The sequence below is a fragment of the Ixodes scapularis genome, unplaced genomic scaffold (genome assembly GCF_016920785.2).
Source record: "Ixodes scapularis isolate PalLabHiFi unplaced genomic scaffold, ASM1692078v2 ptg001612l_1___fragment_1__unscaffolded, whole genome shotgun sequence".
Lineage (NCBI taxonomy): Eukaryota > Metazoa > Arthropoda > Arachnida > Ixodida > Ixodidae > Ixodes > Ixodes scapularis.
In genome coordinates this window covers 107,636-115,779 of record NW_024610176.1, presented here as the reverse complement: position 1 = coordinate 115,779, position 8,144 = coordinate 107,636, and positions in this window count along the sequence as shown.

Below are 8,144 nucleotides of genomic sequence, written 5' to 3'. Positions count from 1 at the left end.
CGAAAGGTGGGTCAATATCGAGAAATGTGCGCGTAAGATCTGTCAAACCTATTCACCTTCGTTATTTTATCGTGCGCTCCGAACCGACATAGTCACGGATCGCGTTCGATTTGGGTTCGAACACCGGTAAACCATTTTTTGTTGCATTACAACGACTGCAATAAACATTTGTAAAACGATCACTTCAATAAGAACGTCGTTAATGGACTTTTTCATTGAAAGGTAGGTCGCGGGTGTACCAGATAGTTATTCTGAATGGTTTGGTGGTTATCCAGCATTTCAAGCACGCAAGACTGTGTCTACTGTGTGCCGTACCAACAGCTTTATATACTTTCACTGTCAATCAATGTTCATGTTTTCGCAAGACAGAACGTTCGTGTTAAAATATCTTTCTCTCGCGTGATGCCGTGTGGTAACTCGTGCAGTTTTACGATATCATTCACGCGATGTCACATATGTGGGCATAGCGATATCCACATGTTGCTTCACGAACGCTGAATATCGTGTTACGTTTTCTGTTGTTGGTAACTTGGTATCCGTTCTGAGATATATGCACGCGATATCATATTGGGCCCGTGATCGACGACCGATATTTATATATCGTGTGGCCGTACAGTATGTCCATATCGGTCACCAATAGGCACGCGATGTCGTATTCTATTCCAATAACCACGCATTATTGGGGTATTGTGCTCCAATATGGTGTTGTAACCACAAGTTCTAACGGGATATTGTGCTTCGATATCGTGTTGTATAATAACCGCAAGTTCTATCGAGATATTGTGCTCCAATATTGCCGCGCGCAGGGTCACGGACTTGTAGAAAGTTCTCGTTCATTCTTGCTGCGGACATAACTATCGTTCATCCCTGTTTTTGTTGTTCTAGAAAGTGCTTGTTCATTCTCGCCCCGAGCCCGCTACGCTCGAACCTTCCCCGCCGAATCTTCGAGATAGTGACTCACTCTAGATAAGAGGCCGCCCGCGACCTTGTCGAGTCAGTCTCGCCCTAGCGCTCGATTCTGCTGACACGCCGACTTCGACGCCCGCGACGCTCTGCTTTCTTTCGTTTCCTTCTTTATTTTTGGCACAAGTTCGCCACATTAAACGTTTATTTCTCCCTGTTTATTTCCTGTTTTCTTTTGGTCACCACCCGTGACATTTTGGTGGAGGTGCTGGGTACCGCATGCCCGTACAGCGTTCCCCTCCCAGGGCCCGCAGTGCAAGCCCGATTCCAAGCCCTGTGACAAGACCACTCAACGCGGAACCTGAAACTCGGACCAGTCGCCGCACCCAAGGTCTACACCCGGAATACGGACTTCTGCCACCCAGGACCAGGCAGCCTACGAGGCCGACGATGGACGACCAGCGATCGCAGTCCCCGACCGCCGCCGCCGTCGTCTACCTGCCTGTTGCCCAGCGAACTCCGACGACCTTCCATGGCGAGACCCACGAAGACGTAGAGGACTGGCTCCTGCACTACGAACGTGTAGCACGCCATAATGGATGGACCACTGAGCAGCGCCTCCAAAACCTCTACTTCTCCTTGGAGGGTACCGCGAGGCAGTGGTTCGAGAACCACGAGGCGTCGCTTACGTCGTGGGACACCTGTATCGCTGGCCTGAAGGAGACATTCACGAACCAGACTCGACGACAGCGAGCGGAAGACCTCCTTCAAGTCCGAACTCAAGGGCCCAACGAAACGGTAACCAGCTTCGTTGAAGACGTCCTCCGCCTGAGCAGCCGCGCCGACCCTCAGTCCACCGAGGAAAAGAAGCTGCGTATCCTGATGCGCGGCGTGAAGGACGACATTTTCGGTGGCCTCGTACGCAACCCACCGACGACGATTCAAGAATTTGTAACCGAGGCGACAAACATTGAGCGTGCACTGCAAGCCCGAGCCAGCCACTACCAGAGGCTACCCGGCGTCAGCGCGGTTCCGCCGTCCGCTTGCGACCCTGGCTCCAGCATCTCCAGCATTCGCGAGATCATCCGGGACGTCGTCCGGGAGGAAATTAAGAAGCTCCTGCCTGCTACCCACCAGCCGGCTTCGGTGTCAATAGCCGAAGTTGTCCGCGACGAGGTTCAGCGGGCAATTCAACTGGAGGCTCCTGCCAACGTATCTGCACCCGAGGAGCCCACCGTGACCTACGCCGCAGTGGCCCGGCGGCCACCGCCTCCTCCTCGCGCCTATGTCGCGCCGCCCCGACGCCAGTCTCCTGCGCCGCAGCACGACCGACGCCGCGACGTCCAGCCCCAGTACGCCAGCCAGGAGCCCCTTGTACCCCGGAAGACCGATGTGTGGCGAACGGCCGACCGACGCCCGCTCTGCTACCGCTGCGGGGAAGCCGACCATGTGTACCGCCGATGCCCATACCGACGACTCGGGCTGCGCGGATTCCACCCAAACGACCCGCGCCCCCGGTATGGTGAACGCCCTCGGGAGATCGACGAGTACCTGCGACGACCCCAGTCACCCGAGCCTGCGTTCCGCCGCGAGTTCCGGTCGCCATCGCCCCGACGTCCAGCTTCGCCGATGCACCGACCCCGACGTGAAAGCCTGTCACCCCTCGCTCCTCACCGGGGAAACTAGGCGCGGCAACCCCTGGAGGTGGAGTTGCCGAAGACAACCGACGTAAAGAGCCTCCAAGAACGACGGAGCGCTCCCACTCTCCCGACCCCACGCATCACAACGACGCTCCTGCATCGGTGTCCAACAACCTGAACGTTGTGATCGACGGCCTCGACGCATCGGCACTCGTGGACACCGGAGCAGACTTCTCAGTCTTGAGTGGGAGGCTCTCCCGCCGCCTTCGAAAAGTCACGACGCCGTGGGATGGACCGCAGATACGAACCGCCGGAGGACACCTCATCACGCCTGTCGGAAGGTGCACCGCTCGCGTCGAAATTCAAGGCGAGACGTGTCCTGTGAAATTCGTCATTCTACAAGACTGTTCCAGAGACGTCATTCTCGGCATGGACTTTTTGTGTGAATACGGCGCCGTCATCGACCTTGGAGAAAACAGACTGACGTTGCGGACACCTGTTCCGCCTTCAGAGAAACTCCAAACTGCGTCAGCCGCCGTCCGAGTCGCTGCCGACCACGTGAATCTGCCGCCGCGATCAAGTGTTGTCGTACCTATCGTGACCGATGCAGCTACCCGTAGCGAAGTTCTTCTGGAAGGTAACCTCCAGTTGCTCCTGGGAAGAGGAATAGGCGTCGCACGAGGAGTAGCTGAACTTCAGGATGGCCGCACTGTGGTCCTCGTGACGAACTTCCGGAATGAAACGCAGCACCTCACGAAAGGTTCAGCCGTTGGCCACGTCGAGGATCTCCGAAACTCCGCCGAAATCGCAATCGCCGCCATTACTGATGAATCCTCGCCACCTCAGCAAGACGGTACGTCGCCAGCGCAACTCGACATCGACCCTAAGCTTCCGGACCCAAAACGACGGCAGCTGATGAACCTCCTCGCCGAATACCGTGACTGCTTTGCGACGTCGTCGAAGGTACGCCAAACAGCCGTAGCGAAGCACCGCATCATTACCGAGGACGACGCGCGCCCTGTGCATCGATCACCGTACAGGGTCTCCGTTAAAGAAAGGGAGGTGATCCAGGAGCAAGTTCAAGAGATGCTGAACGACGACATAATCCAGCCATCAAGCAGTCCGTGGGCCTCTCCAGTCGTACTGGTTAAGAAGAAGGACGGAACACTTCGGTTCTGCGTGGACTACCGGCAGCTGAACGCGGTGACGAAGAAAGACGTCTACCCACTCCCCCGAATCGACGACACGTTAGACCGGCTGCGCCACTCTCGATACTTCTCATCGATGGACCTGAAGAGCGGCTACTGGCAGATCGAAGTCGACGAACGGGACCGAGAGAAGACAGCTTTCGTCACGCCGGATGGGCTGTACGAGTTCAAGGTAATGCCCTTCGGACTATGTACGGCGCCAGCAACTTTCCAGCGTGTTATGGACACCGTACTGGCAGGACTGAAGTGGCAGAGCTGTCTGGTCTACCTCGATGACGTCGTGGTGTTTTCCAGCGACTTCGACGAGCACTTGCGACGACTCCGAGCTGTTCTTCAAGCCATATGGACCGCTGGACTCACCCTCAAGCCGTCAAAGTGTCGGTTCGCCTATGACGAACTGAAGTTTCTAGGTCACGTGGTTAGCAACAAAGGCGTGCGCCCAGACCCTGAGAAGACTCGCGCCGTCGCGTCATTTCCAGTGCCGACAGACAAAAGGCCGTGCGAAGATTCCTCGGACTTTGCGCCTACTATCGTCGCTTCGTTCAGGATTTCGCACGGATTTCCGCACCGCTCACAAACCTCACGAAGGACGCCGAGAGGTTCGAATGGGCCGAGGAACAGCAGCAGGCATTCGACGAGCTGAAGCGACGACTCCAGACGCCTCCGGTTCTTGGACATTTCGATCAGGATGCGGACACCGAGATTCACACTGACGCAAGTAACGCAGGACTTGGCGCGGTACTAGTTCAAGTGCAAGAAGGCACCGAGCGAGTCATCGCCTACGCAAGTCGGACACTGTCCAAGGCAGAGAGAAATTACTCCACGACTGAGAAAAGAATGCCTTGCGGTCGTCTGGGCTATCACGAAGTTTCGTCCGTACTTGTACGGCAGCCCGTTCCGTGTAGTCACGGACCACCACTCGCTCTGCTGGCTTGCGAAGCTGAAGGACCCGTCAGGACGCCTCGCTCGATGGAGCCTCCGGCTACAAGAGTTCAACATGACTGTGGTTTACAAGTCAGGACACAAGCACAGCGACGCTGACTGCCTGTCCAGGGCCCCTGTCGAAACACCTTCCGGCAGCAGCGACGACGATGATGACGAGTGCTTTCTAGGGGCAGTGAACACCGATGACATGGCACGACGTCAACGAGACGATCCGGAGCTGCGAGCCTTAATCGAGCACCTGGAAGGGCGCGGAGGTACCGTACCCCGTGTTCTCTCACGAGCCGTGCCGACCTTCACCATTCGGCAAGGTGTACTCTACAAAGAGAACTTCGGGAACAACAACTCGCCGTGGCTGCTGGTAATACCGACCGACCTTCGAGGGGAGATCTTTCAAGCATGTCACGACGACCCGACGTCCGGACACCTTGGATACAGCCGGACACTGGCCCGTATTCGTGAAAAGTATTACTGGCCCAAGCTCCCCAAGACCGTCCACCTGTACACACGATCATGCCACGAGTGCCAGCGACGCAAGAAACCTCCGACGAGGCCGGCCGGACTCCTGCAGCCTATTTCTCCTCCAACTGCACCCTTCCAGCAGATCGGAATGGATCTACTTGGTCCTTTTCCGCCTTCGACGTCGGGGAACCGCTGGATCATCGTCGCCACAGATTATCTCACGCGGTACGCCGAAACGAAAGCTCTTCCTTCGGGACTGCTGTGGAAGTTGCCAAGTTTTTCATTGAGTCCATCGTCCTCCGGCACGGCGCTCCAGAAGTTCTGATTACAGATCGCGGATCATCGTTCATGGCACAACTGACCCAAGAAATCCTCCGACTCAGTCACACCAGCCATCGTCGTACAACTGCGTACCACCCGCAGACCAACGGGCTGACCGAGCGACTCAACAAGGTAATCGCCGATATGATCTCTATGTACGTCGACGTAGAGCACAAGACGTGGGACGAGGGGCTTCCCTACGTCACGTTCGCCTACAATACGGCGGTTCAAGAGACCACTGGATTCACCCCTTTCCAGCTGGTACATGGTCGGAAGGTAACGACCATGCTGGACGCCATGCTGCCCCATGAGCCATCTGACAACGAGAGCGACGACGCCCAGGCGGTTGCTCAACGCGCCGAAGAAGTTCGCCAGCTCGCCCGACTCCTGATTCAAGACCAGCAACGCGTCGACGCCGGCCGCTACAACCTTCGTCGCAGGGACGTCCACTTCCAGCCCGGAGATAGGGTGTGGGTATGGACGCCCATCCGTCGCCGCGGCCTCAGTGAGAAATTGTTGAAACGATACTTTGGACCCTACAAAGTGCTTCGTCGACTCGGGGATCTGAACTACGAAGTGATGCCCGACGGAACACGGACTTCGGCACGCCGCCCTCCACGTCCGGAAGTCGTCCACGTCGTGCGACTGAAGCCGTACTACGCTCGATAGGACTGTGGACCTTATGTGTTCCAAATGACTCTTTAGTTTACCGTTCTTTTTATTTGTTTTGTTTTCGGACTGCATCGGGACGATGCACTTTTTAAAGGGGGGGTTAATGCCGCGCGCAGGGTCACGGACTTGTAGAAAGTTCTCGTTCATTCTTGCTGCGGACATAACTATCGTTCATCCCTGTTTTTGTTGTTCTAGAAAGTGCTTGTTCATTCTCGCCCCGAGCCCGCTACGCTCGAACCTTCTCCGCCGAATCTTCGAGATAGTGACTCACTCTAGATAAGAGGCCGCCCGCGACCTTGTCGAGTCAGTCTCGCCCTAGCGCTCGATTCTGCTGACACGCCGACTTCGACGCCCGCGACGCTCTGCTTTCTTTCGTTTCCTTCTTTATTTTTGGCACAAGTTCGCCACATTAAACGTTTATTTCTCCCTGTTTATTTCCTGTTTTCTTTTGGTCACCACCCGTGACAATATGCTGTTGTATACCAATAACCACATACTATATCGGGATATTGTGCTCCGATATGAATTCCCATCGTGCGTATCGGGTTAATCGGATAACAAAAAGATTTTATTGGTTTCCATCAACTTCATTGGAATACAATATTTCCAATAAGCCGAGTTCATATTGGACTTTTTCAATAGGGTATATGCATAAAGAGCAAGGCATGTTACGTTTAAAAGTTCAAATGAAGTATGATAGTATTATAAAACATTTTTTCAACAACTAACTTAGCCTGGAAAATGTCATAGAAAGGATGTTAAGAGGGCATAGTACCTCCAAGTGCCATAGAGAATACATGTAGATTTTTGACGTTTTCAAAACATTCCTACATGAGAACCGCTCTTCGTATTTGCTTGAAACGTTTATGATAGAGAGATTAATACATAATTGTTTCATTGGCACAGATCATATCTCTCGGTATTGAGTACAAATATATATTTTTAAATTGTGAAATCGACTGAAAACGGCAGTTTGGACACTTTTGGGTTTAATGACGTTTTACATAATCCACCAATTTTTAGAAAACAGCTGTGATCGTGGAAGTGCCTCTAAAATTTAATACGGAATCGATTGGTATCAAAATAATTAGTGTAGGTTAATCCGTTTCGGAACTACAGCGATATTACCGAAAACGAGTTTCTCTCTTTTGGAAAAGAAAACAAAAAACATTTTGGTGTGTTTTGCATTTTGTTCTCCTCCCGCTAGATGGCGGTCTCTGTCCGTAGTTTGTGTGAGCAAGGTAGAATTTGAGGATAGGTTGAGGCTAATGGATGGGGAGCAATGGGCACGAAAGGTTTTCAGCTATTTATACATGAGGAGTGTAGACACAAAGTGGAGACAGCGCACTAGGAAATTAAGAGGAAGGTTTTTGGGCTATAGCGAAGATACGGAAGAGCAAGTCTCAGTTAAGAAGAAAGTTAAGGCCACAGAAAGAGATCGGTGGCTAGAGGGAATGCAGACAAAGACTGCTCTGGAAAGCTATAGATTAAACAAAAGAGTTATTGCCAAAGAAAGCATTTATGACAATTCTAGGGGAAGCTCATTGCTGTTTGAGGCAAGAACGGGTGTTCTGCGAACCAGAACATACAGAGTGAAGTACCAGGAAATTGATACAGTGTGCACTGCTTGTGGAGAGGAGGACGAGACGGCTGAGCACTTGATACTCTACTGTAAAGGGCTTCACCCTATGCCTACCGAAGACAACATAGATTTAATAAAGTCATTGGGTTTTAGAGACAGCGAAGGGAGAGTGGATTTCAAGACTGTAGACATTACCAAGCAAAGATTAAGTGAATGGTGGCAGAAATCGAGAGAAAACTAGGTATTTTCTTAATCACTGATGGCAAGGGGGTTTTATAGCCTCACTTTCTTTGCACTGCGGAGTGAATATAGATTTCACATTTAAATATTCTAAGCTTAAATGGTAAAACAAAATGGCTAGGTGGCGTAAGCTACCGCCCGATCCAAAGGGCTCAGCCGTATTCATCCATCCAT